At 38.5% G+C, this 20883-nt stretch overlaps 1 protein-coding gene across 1 annotated transcript in view; it reads right to left on the bottom strand.

Moving 5' to 3' along the window:
- Nucleotides 1-20883, bottom strand: part of LOC136874298 (uncharacterized) — a 38801-nt gene that overhangs the window by 11217 nt on the left and 6701 nt on the right. The gene's annotated exons all lie outside the window — the stretch shown is intronic.

Genomic DNA, 20883 nt, shown 5'->3' with positions numbered 1-20883 from the left:
GATGGCCCTTGTCAATGTCACAAATCCAATATGGCAGACATAATAACATACAGACACAATAACAAACAGTCACTTGTCCCATTATGAGGATAAGCATGCTACAGTACCCTTGTCCATGTGTTGAATATTATCATACTTTGTGCAAAATTGAATGATTTACATTTATCTTTATTTGGAGGGAATAATACAAGCATTGCTTTCCTAGAGAAATTAAATTAAAACATTAGAATTTCAATGAACAGGAAGCTTGTAATATTTAAGTGAACTATTGGTTCAAATTGGGTGAATAATTCCTATGTTTTTATGTGCTCAGTAATTAATAATATACAGTAATGTACTTTATGGGTTATGTGATGCGTTTGTGGTTTTACAATATAAGTCAATATCAGTTGCAGACATTATGCAAGAATCTACACTCAGTGAAAATGATGTTAGGAAACAAGGAACAGTGACACTGTGTCCTAAACGAAAAGATAGCAAAATAGAATGAAATCCATTGTTGTGGGAGAAACATGTGCATCCTAAAACTACCAGATTACGAACACAAGGACCAAGATCTCTATTGTTCAAATCTCTCATTAATATTATATTATACTGAAAAGGTTATATTGTCAATTTATTTCTTATAATTGCCCTTCAATACAGAACAAAAATAAAATCTAGCTTACAAATCTCACATTTCAAAATGTTCATTAATTCAACAACATTTTTTCTCCTAGAAAAATGCATTATAGCTCAGCTAAAATATATCAGGATAACATAAATTATGAAACATATCACAACAGAATATTCTAAACGTAAACGAGCCAGAGGAGAACATAAGCAAACCACCATAAACTGGCATAAGTCTGATGAAGGATGTTGATGATTCTAAGGTTCAATAATTGTGCAAAGAGTTGGTTTCTAGTAATAATATAATGTAATCTGTTTTTTTGTTTAATGAATAAATTAGCTAATATTATGGTACATCATGAATGATTGTAATTATCTTTAAAAAGGAATTTTAATCAGTTTCCCTTGTCCATTTGATACTGTTTCAGAATGGCTTTCACCCATCATGCAATTTCAAACAGCACCTTAACCGAGTTATTTTATTTATTTTATGAAGAATCCTTAAAATCCTTAAGTTTTATAATCTGTGATTCCTCCAAAAGGTTGCCATGGTTAATAGTATTAAGTATGCAAAATATCATTATACAAATGTTTTTAGCATTTTCTCAAAAAATTCACTTCTTGGACAAGGAACCCTTTGGAAATGGACGCCTCATATGTATCTATCTACCTGTATATGAAATCACGTTAAAAACACAAGAGTTAAAAACAACAGCAGGGAACAAACGTAACTGTGAATTTAAATTAAATAAAAAGAAACAGCCTAATTGAGACTCGAACCTGTGTACCTTCTGAACACCTTGACCACTCTGCTATAAGAACACTTTCTGAAACGCTGACTTACATGATAGCATATAGCTGGTGTATGAAAATTTAAACATTAAAATCTTGAGATTTTTTTGTCCAAATAGGTATTGATTTTGAACCCACATAGATTAACTTCAAGATAGCTTAGCATAAATTGGTGTCAGTAACATTACAGACTCCCCTTGTTAGTCTTATTGGTGATAATCAGTTAATGCAAGTACAGGAAAATAAGGCATTCATAATGAAATTCATGCATCTGATGACAGACACTTCCTCAGTCGAAGGTGAGAAATTGCTGAAAATCAGTCTAGCCAACTCCATATATTGGTGTTTAGCTCCGGGTAGCTCCTAGTGCCTTCGTGGAGGTAGCAGCACACAAGCCAAAGTACCAGGTGATTTACACCTCCAGGTGGTTTAACTTCCACATAGCTACCATCTAGTTTACCAGCAGATTGTTGAACTGGCCCTTAATAGGAAATATTTGCACATTTCTACCAACATTAAATCCTATTTGAAGAATTTTGACAAATGTCTCAAATTTGTTGCCAATAAATTTTATTATTTTGAATATTTTCCAATCAAAAGTACAATTTTGAAATGCAAGATAACACATGGATAGTATTTTGTCTGGCATAATCAGATAGGAGAGCATATGCTTCAAGTTTAACTCCATTATTATGTTACAAACTGTGGTTCTTGCCTGGGAAAAAAAAAAGTTTGGCTATATACAACTTTTTAAAATTAATAATGTTATTTGCTTTACGTCCCATGAACTACTTTTATGGTTTTCGGAGACACCGAGGTACCAGAATTTAGTCCCACAGAAGTTCTTTTACATGCCAGTAAATCTACCGACACGAGGCTGACCTATTCGAGCACCTTCAAATACCACCGGACTGAGCCAGGATCGAACCTGCCAAGTTGGGGACAACTGTTTTTATGATTATTTTTATGCCCATTCATAGATTTGATGAATACTGGAAATTATATCAGAACGTGTGCAGTAATTTATGAGAAACACAACAAGCAGACAAATTCTCTGCAGAGAGGAATACTTTTGATGGTTACAGTGAATGCTCCTGTATACCACCAGGCTGAATGGTTCAGATGAAACAATCACTGGCTATCTGAGCACAAGTTTGGTCTCAGTTCAGTTGTATTTGAAGTTGCTGAAATATGCCACCTTTTGTCAGCAGATTTCCAGCACATAAAAGAACTTCCAAGGGAGAAAATTCTGGCACCTCAGTATCTCTGAAAATTGTAAAAAGTTGTTAGTAGGATATAAAGTCAACAACATCATCATTATTATTATTATTATTATTATTATTATTATTATTATTATTATTATTATTATTATTATTATTATTATTATTATTATTATTATTATTCTGTATACACTGCATTTTAGCTGCATTATTGCACTCATTAAAATATCTGAATAAGTTGACATATAACTGGTCATGAGAACATTCTTGCCTTAAATCTAAACCCACATTTTTGAACATTTGTCTCAAGCTTTATTAATTGTTGTGGCAATGGAAACTTTCACTGGATATTGCAACCTTTTGAAAAGAAAAGGTAATTCTGTAGATACCACAAGAATCCAAGATATGTGTGCCAGCTTCTGTCCCAATTACGGTAATATAGCTGCCTCTGTGGATCAGTGGTAGAGAATCGTATTCCAAGATAGTGGATTCAAACCCGGCTGAGGTAGTAGGATTTTTGCAGGGCGGAAAAAAGTCTGTGCGACACTCCATGTCGTATGATGTTGGCATGTAAAAGATCTCTGGTGACTCACTTGGAGTTTAGCCAACAAAATTCATTAAAACTCAGCCATAAATGCCCAACATAGTGTTATGTATTAAGAGAGTTATTTCACACACACAAAACAAAATTTTATTAAAGAAGTATTGCAATGATACAGTATTGCAGAATATGTGCCACTTGCTCATTAAACTCAAAGTCCAGCTTCTGCTGAAGAAAAAGTCTTTTCATAGAATGAACGGTTTTGTCACATAAACAGATTACTACAACACTTGAGACATATACAGTATTTACACATTGCCAGTACACAAACTAAATGAAGACTCGCTGAGGGAGAAATGTTGCATAACAACTGACTTGCAAAGTTGAAGTGCTCATTCGAGACCTGAAGACTTGGGAATGTAAAGTTTGGAGAGATGTCAGCAAGTTCAGAGGTAGAAACCTCACGAACTAGCTTTAGTCCACCTGTTCAGTAACTTGCTTATACAGAGCATCCTCTGCACTTCTGAAGTAAGATGTAGCTAGCCGCTGGACGACTGACTGCATTCTCTCCCGGTCCACTCTCTTATATAGGGTCTTGAGCAGTGACGTGGAGTGTCAGCTGGTCACCTGGCCAGCTCTGCAGTGAGAACTGGATAAAATGGAAATTCTAAGTTTCCAAGGAGGGAATTAGATATTTTTCCACCAATAGAGCATGTCAAAAAACAGATCAGATGTAAGGCTTTTCAGGCATTTGCTCTATTAACCAGCATTTCGTCTTAGGTCTGATACTAGATTCATCAGAGTGGGATGTGTCAGACCCTACCCACTGACGCTGGGGTGTATGCGGGTGAACTTATCAGAAGCCCTATATAAGAGGCACAGTCTGATAACTGCATACGGGAGATAAAACTCCACAATGGAATTATTGCCCGCCTAGCAATTCCGAATGAAAATTCTAAGTTCCCAAGGAGTGGGATGTGTCAGACCTAAGATGAAACGCTGGTTAATAGAGCAAACGCCTGAAAAGCCTTACATCTGATCTGTTTTTTGATATGCTCTATTGGTGGAAAAATATCTAATTCCCTCCTTGGGAACTTAGAATTTCTATTTGGAATTGCTAGGCAAGCAATAACTCCATTGTGGAGTTTTATCTCCCATATGCAGTTATCAGACTGTGCCTCTTATATAGGGCTTCTGATAAGTTCACCTGCATACACCCCAGCGTCAGTGGGTAGGGTCTGACACGTCCCACTCTGATGAGTCTAGTGTCAGACTTAAGACAAAATGCTGGTTAATAGAGCAAACGCCTGAAAAGTCTTACATCTGATCTGTTTTTTAACTGGATAAAAGTCGTGCTCCGCGTGGGATTCGAATGCTGGCACAACACAGAAATTCGGTTTACTCTACCATCCAGTAAGCCTAGAGTACCTAAAACGGAATGTTAAAATTGATGAGCAGGGCTGTCATGTCCAGGGACCTTCATTAAGTAGCAGTACATAAGTAATACATAGTGATTACTTTGGTAACTCAATCCATTGGCCGTGCTGTCTGAGCAGCCACGTGTTGGGGGTTATTTATTTATTTATTTATTTATTTATTTATTTATTTATTTATTTATTTATTTATTTATTTATTTATTTATTTATTTATCGTATGATGAATCTACGTACACACATGTATATAGTTCAGGGTAAATGTGCGTAATCACAAGTCCGTACAATACTATAACTTTAGGTCTAGCATTTTGACCCAATCAACTGCTTCATCCGATGTGCGGTGAATGTCTATCAGCGTTCCTTTGAAAGCTCGGTGTTGGGGGTGATATAGAATGACAGTTAAAAACAGAGTTGTGTGAGGTCAAGAGATCTCACGAGAAAGTCGATACGGACAAATCTAAATGGTCACGTCCTGTCGTCTGGAGATGGCAAGAAAAGGGGGTAGTTTGAAGGATACCATACTTAAAATTAATGGACGACCCAACTAAGTGAAACGGGACGCAGAGTCATGTTTATGATGACAAGTATTACAAATGGGGGAGTTATTTTATGAGCATAGGTTTAAGGGCGAGAAGTCAAGTTCATGTTAATAAATATTGCCACGTGCATACCTTGGAATTTTGTGATGCATGGGGGAGGTGGTAGCACCAATGGTAAGCCAGTAAGGCTTTATCTGAGAGGAGGGGAGACCCTCATATCATATTGCTAGTGCCTTTAAATACGTATGTAATTGAAGGAACGAGCGTCTTATTGCATTAGTCTTCGTCTTGGAAGCCTTGCTTTCGCTCACGTTAGGGAATCGCGACCGATTCTCCAAGCTGTCTCGCTACTTAGAATATTTCTTAGTAGAACAGGCTGAACGGTGGTGCTAACACTTGGTATTCACCATTCATACTTGATTCTCGACTTAAGCCCTAGTTCTTCTGGGTTTTATCGTAGTTGGCAACTTAAAGCTTGAGGAATCTCCGTGAGACTCCACGATACTCTGTTTTTAACATCGCTTAGCATTTCAGTGGTACTCTAAGGTTTAGAGTCCACTTGCATTCACTTGGAGTAGCCGTTCTGAGGAAAGCTAGTTCCAGTACGTCACACTAAGTGACCGACTTCAATTGTACGTGTATATTCTTTGTACATCATCTGTATCTGTCAATATACACACATATATAGGAAATCATATGAGTTTCAACTCTTAACAACCAGCTTACCTAACGCCTATAAATTACCATCTTATATCCCTTTCGTTTTTAGTACTGTTGTTAGCCATCAGGTGATTCCATTCACCGCTCGTCGTCTCACCTGTTGGCCCGGATACGACAGGAAAAGAAAAACTGGTGTCAGTTTTGTGGGATTGGTCCTGAGTTCGACGTCCATCCAGGGTTGTTTTAGCTCTTGACCAGGCATTGGTGGTTTCCTAAGCAGCTGTCTATCCTAGTAGACTGAGGGGGCGGTCGGAAGAAAGAAGAAGAAGTCCGGAGGCTGTCTATCCTAGTAGATTGAGGGGCAGTCCGAAGAAGAAAGAAGAAGTCCAGCGGTTGTCTATCCTAGTAGACTGAGGGGCGGTCGGCAGGAGGAAGAAGAAGTCCGTAAGCAGACAGAGAGCAGAACCAAGAAGGCGCAAGGGCTGGCCCACGGAGTAGCAGAAGGATTCATAGGAGTCCAAGGAAGGAAGTCGCAATCGACCCGGCGTACCTGCACGTCGTCAGCTCACCATCAGCACGCAGTAGAAGACCAAATATTGTAAGGTAAGCCAAACTCAAAATAAGTATGTCTAATTCTGAAGTGGGAAGTGCCAGTGATAATTCAGATAACAATTATATTAATATCAATCAAGCGTTCAAGTTAATCGGTGATCCTTTTGACGGGAGAAATCGGAGTTCTGTGCAAATGTAGATTCAGCAATAGAATTTGTTCAACCAGATGAACATCCGCTGTTTTTTAAATATGTTCTTACCAGAATAACGGGTGAAGCTAGAAGCAAGTTATTAGTAAGACAGGATGTTACGAGCTGGCCAAAAGTGAAGGCAGCTTTGTTTGAAAATTATGGAGAGCGTAGGACTATTGATCACCACGCATGTAAAATGTTTAAAGCACAGCAAAATAAAGATGAATCTGTAATAGCTTGGGGTTCGAGAATGGATGCAATGGTAAGCGAACTTAAGGAAGTTGCCACGGCAAGAGTCGAACCGGAGGCAAAAGTACATAGAGCAAATTTAATAGGAGAGTTAGGGATATCATGTTTTGTACAAGGATTAATTGATAAGAGCATTCAAACGATTGTCCGTAGTAGGAACATTATGGATGATTTCGGTTTAGCAGTTGAGGTAGCGACCCAAGAAGAGTCGGCCGTACTCTCAAGTAAAGAAAAGCACGGTGAATCAGTTAGGAGAGATAAATATTGTAGTAATTGCAATAAGAAAGGGCATTTGGCATCCTCATGTTTTCTTAAAATGCGACCAAAAGAAGTTAAGGCAATAACGTGTTACAATTGTAATAAGGAAGGGCACTATTCACGAGAGTGCAGAGTAATAGTTTGTAAACGTTGTAAGAGAACAGGGCATGTAGAGAAAAATTTTAAAAGTAGTAAACCGCAGCAATTCACTAATTACAAGGGCAAAGGTTACGAGAACAAGCAGGCGGAAAACTAGAACAGGATCATGACGCAAGGCCGGTTATAGGTCCTAAAAGTGTTCACATAGGCCAAGTACACAATAACAATGAAGGGACAGTTTTACTATCTATAAATGATGTACACAGACCTTTTCGATTTTTAATCAATACAGGCTCAGAAATAAGTGTAATAAAGAAACAATACATACCGAAGGAAATAAAGATAGATACAAGTGATAGATTAAAATTGCTAGGAGTTAGCAAAGGAACACTATTCACGTGTAGAACCGCGAAGGTAACTTTGGGAACATCTCAATGCAAATTGCATGTAGTAGATGATGAATTTCAGTTGTCACAAGACGGATTGATAAGTATAGATTTATTGAAAGATTCTGTAATTAATTTCACGGAGGAATTCATAGAAGTAAATGGTAATAGACATCAAATAGGAGGTACAGAAGCTAAAGTAATAACCTTACTTCCTAGAACCGAAACTATTGTTGAAGTTGATGTGGAAGGAAATCTAACTGAAGGAATAATTGAGAAACAAGAATTGGAGACAGGTGTAATACTCGCAAGCTGTATAACACAAGTTAGAAATAACAAGGTGATAGTTTCAGTGCTTAGCACCACGGAAGAAACAGTAGAAATTCCTTGCCCAGAAATACAAATGTATGGCATAGGACAAGACGAAATTGCGCACGTAATGAAAGTAGAAAAAAGTGACACACAGCAGTATACACCATCGAGAACTCAGAGGGTAATCGAACATATTAGGGCAGATCATATGCCAAAGAGTGATAGAGAAAAGATCTTTGAAATATGTTCAGAATTTAATGATATATTTTATTTAGAGGGAGATAAGCTTTCATGTACACCATTATTGAAACACTCTATACCTACGTTAGAGAATCACCCACCTGTGTATTCAAGACAGAATACCCGAAAGTCAAAAGGAGGAGGTACGGAAACAGGTAGATGAAATGTTAAGGGATGATATTATTCGACTGTCAATCAGTCCGTGGAGTAGCCCTTTATTGCTCGTCCCAAAGAAAATAGATGCATCAGGGACTCAGAAATGGAGGGTCGTGATCGACTACACAGACGTTTAAACGATATTACGATCGGTAGCGTGTACCCTATACTATGTATTACAGAATTAACTGACTCGCTAGGGAAGGCGAAATATTTCTCAACAATTGATTTAGCCAGTGGCTACTATCAAGCTGAAGTAGAGGAAAAGGATATTGAAAAGACTGCATTTTCAGCGTTAGATCGACATTTCGAATACAAAAGAATGCCCATGGGTTTGAAATCGGCCCCAGCAACATTCATGAGATTAATGACAAATGTATTGGCGGGAGTAAATGGGATAAAATGCCTTTGTTATCTTGATGATATTATAATTCATGGCAATTCAGTGGAAGATCATAATAGTAAAATGATTGACGTTTTTCAGAAGTTAAGAGAAAGTTTTTTTACGCATTCAGCCATGTAAATGCGAATTTTTACGACCAGAAGTTTCATTCTTAGGTCATGTAATTACCAGTGAAGGTGTGAAACCGGATGAAAGGAAAATACAAGCAGTTAGAGATTTTCCTCAACCCACGAATACTAAACAACTTAAGGGATTTTTGGGATTATCGGGATATTACAGACGTCTTATACCAGATTATAGCAAAATTGCTAAACCACTGTATGAACTTTTAAAGAAAGAAGTAGACTATAAATGGGAAATTAAACAAGAGGAAGCATTTCAGACTTTAAAGAATAAGTTAATAACGTATCCAATTTTGCAATATCCAGATTTCGAGAAGCCGTTTATTGTAACAACCGATGCAAGCAATGAAGCATTAGGCGCAGTATTGTCGCAAGGGAAGGTAGGAAGCGATTTGCCAGTAGCATACATATCTAGAGTATTGAATAAGGCAGAAAGAAATTATTCAACAACAGAAAAGGAAATGTTAGGCATTGTATTTGCAGTAAAGTATTTTAGACCGTATGTCTTAGGACGAAAGTTCACTGTAGTGACGGATCATAAACCACTTAAATGGGTATTTAATGTGCAAGATCCAACCTCAAGATTGCTAAAATTTAGATTGAAGTTAGCTGAATACGATTTCGATGTTGTTTATAAACAAGGAAAGTTAAATACAAATGCAGACCCACTGAGCAGAATACACAAATTAGATGAGGTTGTCAGATATGGAAACAGATGAGAAGTTCACAAATTAACAGAGGATGAAAAGCAAGAGATTATGAAAGAATTTCATGCATCTTTAGTTGGAGGACACCAAGGCATTACACGCACGTATGCTAGGTTAAAAGATTATATTGAGTGGCCAGGAATGAAGAAAGATGTAGAGCAATACATTCGATCATGTCATTCATGTCAAACTAATAAGTTTACGAAGCCAGATATGAAGGCGCGTATGGTAATCACAGACACACCGCAGGTTGTGTTTGAGAAAATCGCGTTAGATGTGGTTGGACCCCTTCCACTTAAACTCGACGGAAACAAATTTATTTTAACGTGTCAAGATCAGTTATCGGAGTACTTAGTAGCAGTGCTAATGAAAAATCAAGAAGCAGAGACAATTGCAAGGGCATTGATGGACAATGTAGTACGAACATTTGGAATACCAAGTGTAATATTAACTGACCAAGGTAGCAACTTTTTGAGCAAAATAATGAATAAATTATGTAGACTGTTAAATACTAGGAAGATTCATACTGCCGCATTTAGGCCACAGTCAAACGGAAGTTTAGAGAGGTCTCATGCAGTCAGCTGAATTTTTGAGACACTATGTATGTGGAACCCAAGACGATTGGGACAAATTCATTTCAATGGCAACTTTCATTCCTAATACAACGAAAAGTATGTCAACTAATTTCACACCATTTGAATTAGTATTTGGAAGAAAGGCGAATATACCAGGGACATTGCAGAGAAAACCAAACGAAAAGAACTATAATGAACACGAAAGCTATGTGGAGGAATTAGCTCGAAGGCTTAGAGAAAATCACGAGGTAGCACGTAAAACTCTAATAGAAACTAAGTTGAAAAATAAAGTCCAGTATGACACAAGAGTAAATGAAGTAACGTTTAAGGCAGGGGACCAAGTTCTTTTACGAAATGATTCAGTAAGGCGAGGTCGTAGCCAAAAATTAAGTCCAAACTTTATTGGCCCATACACAGTACAGGAAGTTTCAGGAGTGAACTGCGTTTTGAATATGAATAAGCGAGGGAAGCTCGTTACAGTACACAGTAACCGATTAAAGTTATATATTTAAATGAGAAGGAAAATTGTATGTAAATACATTGTGAACAGCCAGTAATAAATTATAGGCAATGCAAGGTAACACAATTCTGTTACTTGCAGGTCAATGGCGCTGATAGCAGCGGCGATCGCAGTGATGGCAATATTTACGAAAGGAGGAAAGGCAATTGATTTCCAGCTCCAACCATATGAATTAACCCCAGGGGTTTATTTCGACAAGCTAGGTGAAGTTCAACTCTATAACACTGAATGGAAGGTAGTAACTTATGTAAATTTAGAAGCGTTAAATGATGCGTATAATGTTGGTAAGAAATACATTCAGAGAACCATGAGATTGTGTTCAGAACTGGAAGTAAATTTAACATATATGTGTGAGAATGAGGTAAAACTTTTAATTATGCAATTAAATAAAACTCAAAATTTGCATGAATTAATAAGACAAACAACTAAGACTGAGGAGAAAGAAAATTCAGATCAGAATAGAATGAAGCGAGGAGTTCTTAATTTTGTAGGAAGTATTGCTAAAATGTTATTTGGAACCTTAGACTCGCAAGATGCAGCCTATTATCAAAGTCATATTAAGGATCTTGAATCAGAGAATTTATCGATGTTAAAAGTCGCGAAAGAACAGATGATTGTAGTAAAAAGTACGTTACAATCAATGAATAGCTCATTGTATGACGTCGCTAAGAACGAAAAAGAATTAAGCGATAATACAGGAGCAATACGGGAATATCTGAAGGATGAGACTGAGCAAATAGAAAGCGCATTTAGGAGAACGGAGATTGAAATCGCGGTCAATAGGCATTTAATTGACACGCAAGGATTCTTAGTGCAATTAAAAGATCATTATGAGATCTTGTTAAAAGGCTCAAAAGGGTGTCTTACAACCTCAGATTATAAGTCCTAGTGATATAATAAAGTCGTTTTCAAAGGCACAGAATAATTTCCCACCAGGAATGACATTACCTGTTGAGTTGAGACTGGCTTATGGCTATTTAATAACTAGAATAGCAGAGATTGAAGTGTTCATTACTAAAGAGATACTTGGTTACATTGTAAAGGTGCCATTGGTAGATAAGGTCAAATATGATCTTATTAAGGTTATACCATTCTCAACAAGAGTGAATGGTGAGGTAGAGAACTTTGTTTTCATTAACAGTGAAAAGGAATTTATACTTTTGGATCAGAACAGGCAAAATTATGTAGTGTTAATTGAAAATCAAATTAATAATTGTAAAAGGTTGAATGATAAACTTAAGGTATGCAAACAAGAGTTTGCTATCAAACTAGCTCATTCACATGAGAAATGTGTAATAAAATTGTTGACAGGGGCACAGGTTATGCCACAAGATTGTCAAAAAAATATAATTAGGGTACAAGAAGTAATGTGATTTCCCTTAAGAGAAAATAAATGGATTTATATTGCTCCACAGGAGGTAAAAATAACAGTAGTATGTCAGGAGTTGCACACAAGTGATGCTAAGTTAACAGGTACAGGAATAATAACAATGTTTAATAGATGTATGGCCTTTGGGCCAAAATAAAAAATTCAATCTTCAAATGTAATTAAAACAAATAGTACCAAAGATCAAGGGTTTGTACCTGATCTATTGTTACAGTATGACTGATGCGATCATTTAGGAATTAGCACTAAATTGAGTCAATTGCAGGATGAAGGAAAGATACCGTAGGTAAATGTGCTTCACCATGCAGAGGAATTAAAATTAGCAAGTCATAAAGTAGAGGCAGTCGAAAAATTAATACTTGAACAGGAGGATGAATTAAAGCAAAATCATAAATTGGATAAGTTGAATTTTCTGTCTTATATAGGCGGAGGAACAATTGCTGTTATTTTGTTATTATTATGTTCTTGCTGTTGTTGCAAAAGATTTAGACTTGCTCATAAACTATCAGAGCTAGGAGATGAGTGTTGCGGAAAGGATGTATCCGCCAAACCATAATTATAGGTCCTAACTCACATTGTTCAGATGAGGACGTCACAGTGCACTTTGATAGACAGGAGTATGTAAGAAGAAAACGCGTAAACGAGCGCAGAGGTAGAAGTATGACAGATCTTACTACTTCCAGTATAGAGCTTAATGAAAGGTCTCTTATCAGAGAGCCAAGGAGGCAATAAAAAGGGAGCGTAACCACACAAGTAAAGTAAAAATTTCAATGACCATTGTATAAGTAATGAATCACTAATAAGACAGCGTTAAGGCTGTAATGTACCAAATGTAACTTTAAAATTGTTAAAGTAAGAAAAGAAAAAAAAGACTTGCCAAGGGGCAGAGTCGAACAGGCAACCTTATGTTAAGGTAAAATTTTGTGAGACTGGCCTAAAGAGGCACAGTTCGGGCTTGTCGATGGAGACAAGACCCAAGCGTCCATTCCTATGAGTTTGGTACGAGTAATGTGTCAGTAATAACTGCACAAGAATTTGTGAGACTGGCCTAAGGAGACACAGTTCAGGCTTGTCGAGGAAGGCAAGACCCAAGCGTCCATTCCTATGAGTTTGGTATGGGTAATGTGTCAGTAATGACTGCACAAAAATTTGTGAGACTGGCCTAAGGAGGCACAGTTTGGACGTGTCGAGAGAAGCACGGTCCAAGCGTCCATTCCTATGAGTTTGGTACAGGTAATGTGTCAGCAGTGACTGCACAAGTTTGTAAGACTTACTCAAGAAGTATAGTCAGGGGAACCGAGTTGCTATTGCAATTTCGAAGCCGGCCATTCCAAGAGTTTGGTATGGAAGTAAACACCGACCAGAGAAGGCTGGAAGGTAAAGTTATATGTACTGTGACATATATAAATTGATATGTATTAATCACTGTAAATTGTGAAATGAAAAATGTGAAATGTAAATGAGTTATATTCAGTACTGTGAAATAAAAAATGAAATGTTATATGTACTGTGAAATATATAAATTGATATGTATTAGATGTTAAATCTAAACTGTGTTATATTAAGTACTATATGTACTGTGGAATATATGAATTGAAATGTATTAATGCAATATGGTTTACTGTGAAGGAATATGTTAATTGTAATGTGAAGTGCATTTATGAAAAAAATGAATATTTAATTGTATGAAGGGTAAAGAGAATTGTATTTTTATTTTTTTTGCTAGTTGCTTTACGTCGCACCGACACAGATAGGTCTTATGGTGACGATGGGACAGGAAAGGGCTAGGAATGGGAAGGAAGCGGCCTTGGCCTTAATTAAGGTACAGCCCCAGCATTTGCCTGGTGTGAAAATGGGAAACCACGGTAAACCATTTTTAGGGCTGCCGACAGTGGGGTTCGAACCTACTATCTCCCGAATACTGGATACTGGCCGCACTTAAGCGACTGCAGCTATCGAGCTCGGTTAGAGAATTGTATTAATGTCAAAATGTAATAAGTTGAAGTGTATCTATGAAATGTAATGTAATATTGCTAAAATGTAATGTGCCATGTAAGGTACATGCGGTAATTAACCCTGTATGTACGTGTACTCAGGTGGAAACCAGTTGCATGTGTGGCAACTAGTTTCTTTCCTAAGGGGGGAGGTGTCATGTCCAGGGACACGAACCTTCATCAAGTAGCAGTACATAAGTAATACATAGTGATTACTTTGGTAACTCAATCCATTGGCCGTGCTGTCTGAGCAGCCATGTGTTGGGGGTGATATAGAATGACAGTTAAAAACAGAGATGTGTGAGGTCAAGAGGTCTCACGAGGAAGTCGATACGGACAAATCTAAATGGTCACGTCCTGTCGTCTGGAGATGGCAAGAAAAGGGGGTAGTTTGAAGGATACCATACTTAAAATTAATGGGCGACCCAACTAAGTGAAACGGGACGCAGAGTCATGTTTATGATGACAAGTATTAGAAATGGGGGAGTTATTTTATGAGCATAGGTTTAAGGGCGAGAAGTCAAGTTCATGTTAATAAATATTGCCACGTGCATACCTTGGAATTTTGTGATGCATGGGGGAGGTGGTAGCACCAATGGTAAGCCAGTAAGGCTGTATCTGAGAGGAGGGGAGACCCTCATATCATATTGCTAGTGCCTTTAAATACGTATGTAATTGAAGGAACGAGCGTCTTATTGCATTAGTCTTCGTCTTGGAAGCCTTGCCTTCCGCTCACGTTAGGGAATCACGACCGATTCTCCAAGTGGTCTTGCTACTTAGAATATTTCTTAGTAGATCAGGTTGAACGGTGGTGCTAACACTTGGTATTCACCATCCATACTTGATTCTTGACTTAAGCCCTAGTTCTTCTGGGTTTTATCGTAGTTGGCAACTTAAAGCTTGAGGAATCTCCGTGAGACTCCACGATACTCTGTTTTTAACATCGCTTAGCATTTCAGTGGTACTCTAAGGTTTAGAGTCCACTTGCATTCACTTGGAGTAGCCGTTCTGAGGAAGGCTAGTTCCAGTACGTCACACTAAGTGACCGACTTCAATTGTACGTGTATATTCTTTGTACATCATCTGTATCTGTCAATATACGCACGTATATAGGAAATCATATGAGTTTCAACTCTTAACAACCAACTTACCTAACGCTTATAAATCTTATACCCCTTTCGTTTTTAGTACTGTTGTTAGCCATCAGGTGATTCCACTCACCGCTCGGCGTCTCACCTGTTGGCTGGGATACGACAAGGCAGCCAGATGGCGTTAAATTAAAATGTCTGCACATGGTAGCTGAGGCCATACGATTATTATTATTATTATTATTATTATTATTATTGTTATTATTATTATTATTATTATTATTATTATTATTATTATTTATTAAAGTTATGTATTTCTGTGACCAGTAGCTTCTGTGGCTCAGGCGGCAGCGTGCCGGCCTCTCACCGCTGGATTCCATGGTTCGAATCCCAGTCACTCCATGTGAAATTTGTGCTGGACAAAGTGGAAGCAGGACAGATTTTTCTCCGGGTACTCCAGTTTTCCCTTTCATCTTTCATTCCAGCAACACTCTCCAGTATCATTTAATTTCTTTTCATCTCTCAGTCATTATTCACTGCCCCACAGGAGTGTGACAGGCTTCAGCAATTGGTACAATTCCTATCCTTGCCGCATTCCATTCCTGACTGGAAACAGGCTGTGGATTTTCATCTTCATTTCTGTGACCTGTAATCTTGTGCCATTGCATAGGTTGGTGGATAATTTCCTGTTTTTGAATCTGCCTTGTCAATACTTACAAGTACAATCTCAAATTTATTATCTACATACTTTCATGAGTACATGTTTTGAGAACATTAGCATTCTCTTTATCAGCCCACAACTATAAAAACTCTCTTAGCATGTTTAGACCTATTAAATTATAAAATCACTAAATCTATTTAAAATAATCTAAAATCTATAATTGAAGCTCTCGAGCTTCATGTTATGCTTAACCTTATAAAAGTTGTCTTAACAGTATTGTTCTTTGTTGAGTAACTAAAGTTATGACAATTATTTCTTTTTAAACACATGTAAGTCTATTCATGTATAAATATGTCATGCTGAGATTTCAGGATCCTATGGTTTTCTTTCATTTGCAACTAAAGATAAATTGGTCTCTTGATGTGGTATAAAATGTCCCTTTGGTGCAGCAAAGTCCTTATGTTATGACAATTATTTCTTTTTTTAAACACAGGTAAGTCCATTTATGTATAAATATGACATGTTAAGATTTCATGACCATATGGTTTTCTTTCATTTGCAACTAAAGATCAATAGGTCTCTTGATGTGATATAAAATGTTCCTTTGGTGCAGCAAAGTCCTTGTTGACTGAAGCAATCCAATCAGTTATTGGAGCTCTTGAACTTCACACATTGCATCATGCATCATACCAGTTAGTATTTGGGAGAAACATGCACAACTAAGGCCGCAAGGGCATGAGAAGATCAAGATGGGTGTTCTAACCTATGAATAGATTCGTCTTCAAGATCTTTATGTAAAACGCCATCTCGAAAAGACTATGCCAAAGTTGTAGTATATGTACTAACTCCACCATTGTCCGGTCCCAAGTCCGGAATGGGAAAGGAGGAGGGTTAGCTGGTTTGGCAACCAGCTGTAAAAACTGCTAACACCGAGTGTCGAGCGGAGGTAAATAACTCAACCCCCCATAGGGGCCAACGGCTTTGGGCGGATGAACCCCTTTGGGTGGGGTGATGGTCCCCTCAGTGTAGGAAATGGCACTGGAACCCATCATCTGTATTTTTGGCCCAACGGCAAAACGGAAGGAGGAACCTCCTTTTTGTGGTTCTCAACAGTCATGGAGGCGGACGAGGTCATGCCAGACAGACTGGCTGTGAAGGCGCAACCCAATGGTATTTTGAGTCTGTGGCAGTCTGTTGTAGTCGTGGTACTAGAAACTGCACGTTGCATTTCGTTTGTGCCACAGGGTATAGTTCCGTGATCATAGTGTGTGGGTCAATTCCTTGCAAGCTGCGATCCATCTTAAACAAAATCCCACTTGTGGCACTTTTTCTTGCTGTCATGCCCTTCAACTCAAGTCGAACGGTGATGGGATAAGGATGGTGGAGGCAGGTATTCAGGTGAAACTGGAAGCCTTTAGTTCAGACCTGTACGTTGGCAACAGATGTGTGATGGTCATCTTTCTGAGACCCCGTGACCACTCAGGAATTCAGTCCTGCATCTATGTTTGGGCAGGCCTATTTAGGATCACCGCTGCCCACCCTGAATGGGGAAGGCCCTAGAAAATGTGGACTAAACATCGGTAGTCACACTCTCAGCTGGCTGGGAGGCCGCACCCAGTGGGTCACCCCTTATGTGGTCGAAAAACAAAGATTACCAAAACTCTGATTATAGGAACCTGGAATGTTCGAACCCTACTTGATGTGAAAGACAATAACAGACCTGAGAGAAGAACAGCGCTTGTCACCCATGAGCTTGGATGAATGAACAATGATATTGCTGCCTTAAGTGAAACCAGACTGTCCAGCAAAGGTAAACTTACATAGTTCAGCTCAGACTACACAATCTTCTGGAAGGGAAAAGATGAGGGAGAACACCGCATTCATGGTGTTGAATTCACTGTGAAGACCACATTGGTGAATGATTATCAGCTAACTCCAACTGCTGTCAGCGAAAGAATTATGACTCTCCGAATCCCACTCTCTGGAGCCAAATCTATGACAATCATCTCCGCATATGCTCCCACCTTGGATGCTGATGCAGAAGCTAAAAACCAATTCTACAACCTGCTGAGTACTACCATCACCAAAGTACCACCAAGAGACAAACTCTTACTACTTGCTGATTTCAATGCCAGAATTGGTAAAGACACCAATAATAGGGCAATGTGATGGGAAAACATGGACTTGGCAACTGTAATGCCAATGGTCTACAGCTCCTTGATTTATGTGCTGAACATGAACTCTCTATTACTAACACTCAGTTCCACATGCCTAATTACTATAAGACCACTTGAATGCATTCTTGCTCAAAGCACTGACACATTCTTGACTATATCATCACCAGACAATGTGAAAGAAAAGATGTCCTTGTTACAAGGACCACAAGAGACGTCGATGACAGCTGGACAGATCATAAGCTCCTTTATTGTCGGTTGAGAATCTCAGTCTTCTGTCGCAAACCAAAAAGATCCATCCACAACCTGCCCAGAAATAAATTTGATACTTCTAAACTTCCAATTGAATCTATTGCTATAGATTACAAAAATGCAATCTCAAACAAACTGGCTAGTCATCCAGTCAGCAGTGATAGCACAAATTAGGAATGGGCCACACTTCAGAAGGTCATCACTGAGTCAGCTGAGGAAACAATTGGTTTTGTGAGAGAAAAAAATATGAGACTGGTTTGATGAAAATAATGAAGAAATTAAATGTCTGATCAATGCCAAACGGGAAGCCCATCTATCCTATCTTCAAGTTCTGTCTTTCTATGTGAAGAAATCACATTTCTTGGACCTTAAAGGCACAAATTAGGGAAATCAAAAATAACTTGTGGCAACAAAAACTTGAAGAACTGCAAAGACTATATGATGCACATGATCTGCAAAACTTCTATGCTGGCATAAAGTACAATGGTCCAATTCGATCTTCATTGGGGTCACTGAAGACTGCTGACAACTCCATCATTTCAACTGATGATGGAGAAATTTTAGAGCATTGGAAGGAACATTTCTCTGCTCTTCTAAATTGTGCCTGCAATGTCACTGAGGACTTTCTTTGCAATGTCCCTCAGCAGCTCCAACAACCATGGATGGCATTTCCACCCTCATACAGAGATTTCAGCAAAGCACTCGATCAACTAAAACCAAGAAAGGCTCCTGGTCCTCATACCAACCCTCTGGAACTGATACAAAATGGAGGTATACCCTTGAAGACTATACTTTTCACATTTATCCTCTTGATTTGGGAAACTCAAGAAGTATCTGACGACTTGAAGAATGCTACCATCATCACTATCTTCAAGAAAGGCGATCGTGGTGTATGTGGGAACTAACGTGGTATATCGCTTTTGTCAATTGCACGTAAAATTCTCACAAGAATTCTATTGAACCGGCTCCAAGTTATCTCAGAGAAGATTTTGCCTGAGTCTCAATGTGGTTTCCAAACCTCCAGAGGCACAACAAATATGATCTTCTGTGATAGACAACTCCAGGAAAAATGCAGAGAGCAAAAGCAGCCTCTGTATTTAGTTTTCTACGATCTGGAAAAAGCCTTTGATTCAGTAGAAAGATCTGCTATGTGGAAAGTATTGAGACATTTTGGATGTCATGAATGTTATGTGGAATTGGTTCAAGCTCTTCATGATGGTATGTCTGGACAGGTTCTTCATGGAAACTCAGTATCAGATTCATTCGCAATCACTCATGGATTGAAACTGTGTGCTTGCTCCTACACTCTTTGCACTGTACATGGCTGCCATGCTGCATGAATCATCTGCAAACAATTTAGGCATGGAGATAAAATTTTGTTTTGATGGAGGCCTTTTCAATCTGATGTACTCTGGTTACCGGGGTGACAGAACTGTAGTATGCTGATGACACCGTATCTCCTGCTCTAACACCTGCAGAACTACAACAGTCAGTCAACTGCTTTAAAACTGCATGTGATCGCTTTGGTCTTGCCATTAATGCAAAAAAAAAAAAAGGTACCTGAACAACCCGTCCCAAGATTAACTGTTCCTGAGTTCAGGAGTTCAGTATCTCCATCTTGACACAACACTGGAACAGGTTGATCACTTTTCAAATTTTGGAAGCATCTTGTCTAAATGGTGTACCTGCGAACAAGATGTTGATAAAAGAATTGGGGCTGGTCATGCAGCATTTAGACAGTTAATGCACAGAGTCTTCATGAATAAAGAAGACTCATGATGGCATGTCTGGACAGGTTCTTCATGGTAACTCGGTATCGGATTCATTCGCAATCACTCAAGGATTGAAATAAGGCTGTGTGCAAACCAAACTCACGGTGTACAAAGCTGTTGTCATTTCCACGCTGCTGTATGGCTGTGGCACTTGGACACTATCGCCATGATATCAAAAAACTTGAGTGCTTCCACCCACAGAAAATGAGATACATCTTGAATATTAAGTGGGAGGACTATGTGACCAACATGGCAGTTCTCGACAGAGCGCAGCTAAATAGCATTTAGGCAACAATCATCACTCATCAACTGAGATGGTTAGGCCATGTTCACTGCATGGGTGATACCAGGCATCCCTGCCAAATTCTTTATGGTGATCTTTACTCTGGCAGTAGATCTCTTGGAGCCCCTCTTAAGTGTTTTAAGGACCAGCTGAAACACATCATGAAGACAACTGGTATAAATATACAGACATGGAAAGAATGTGCTGTGGACCGTTCATTGTGGTGGAACACTAAATCCGCCGCTGTCAACTTGTTTAAAAGAGAACGCCGCAGAGGCCAAGTGACAAGCAAGAAAACTGTCAATTACAACCCCGCCCTCCTGGATCCATCCAGTGTGATTTTAGTGGGAGTATGTTTTATGCCAGGACTGGTCTGTTTAGGCATCACCAACACATCCATAAACTGAGTTGAACTGCTCAATGTATGCAGGAAGAAGTTATATATACTCAGATCGAGTTACAGCTGACGCGGTATATGTACTGCTGTAATGACAGTGGACAATTGTACTGTGAAGAATGCAAACGAATATTCATGACTAAGATTGGATTACCTAGTCATATCCGTGGACACTCAAGAAAATAATACTGATGCCAGGATGTCACCATCGACAGATACATTGAGGACATCATCATAATCATAACACTGTCTATAATAATCTGCAAGAAATAAGCTTCCTAATGGTGAAATAATTACTGAAATCG

This window comes from Anabrus simplex, chromosome 5 (genome assembly GCF_040414725.1).
Source record: "Anabrus simplex isolate iqAnaSimp1 chromosome 5, ASM4041472v1, whole genome shotgun sequence".
NCBI classification, from domain to species: Eukaryota; Metazoa; Arthropoda; class Insecta; order Orthoptera; family Tettigoniidae; genus Anabrus; species Anabrus simplex.
Note: the sequence above shows the minus strand (reverse complement) of the source record. Positions and strands in the feature narration are given on the sequence as shown.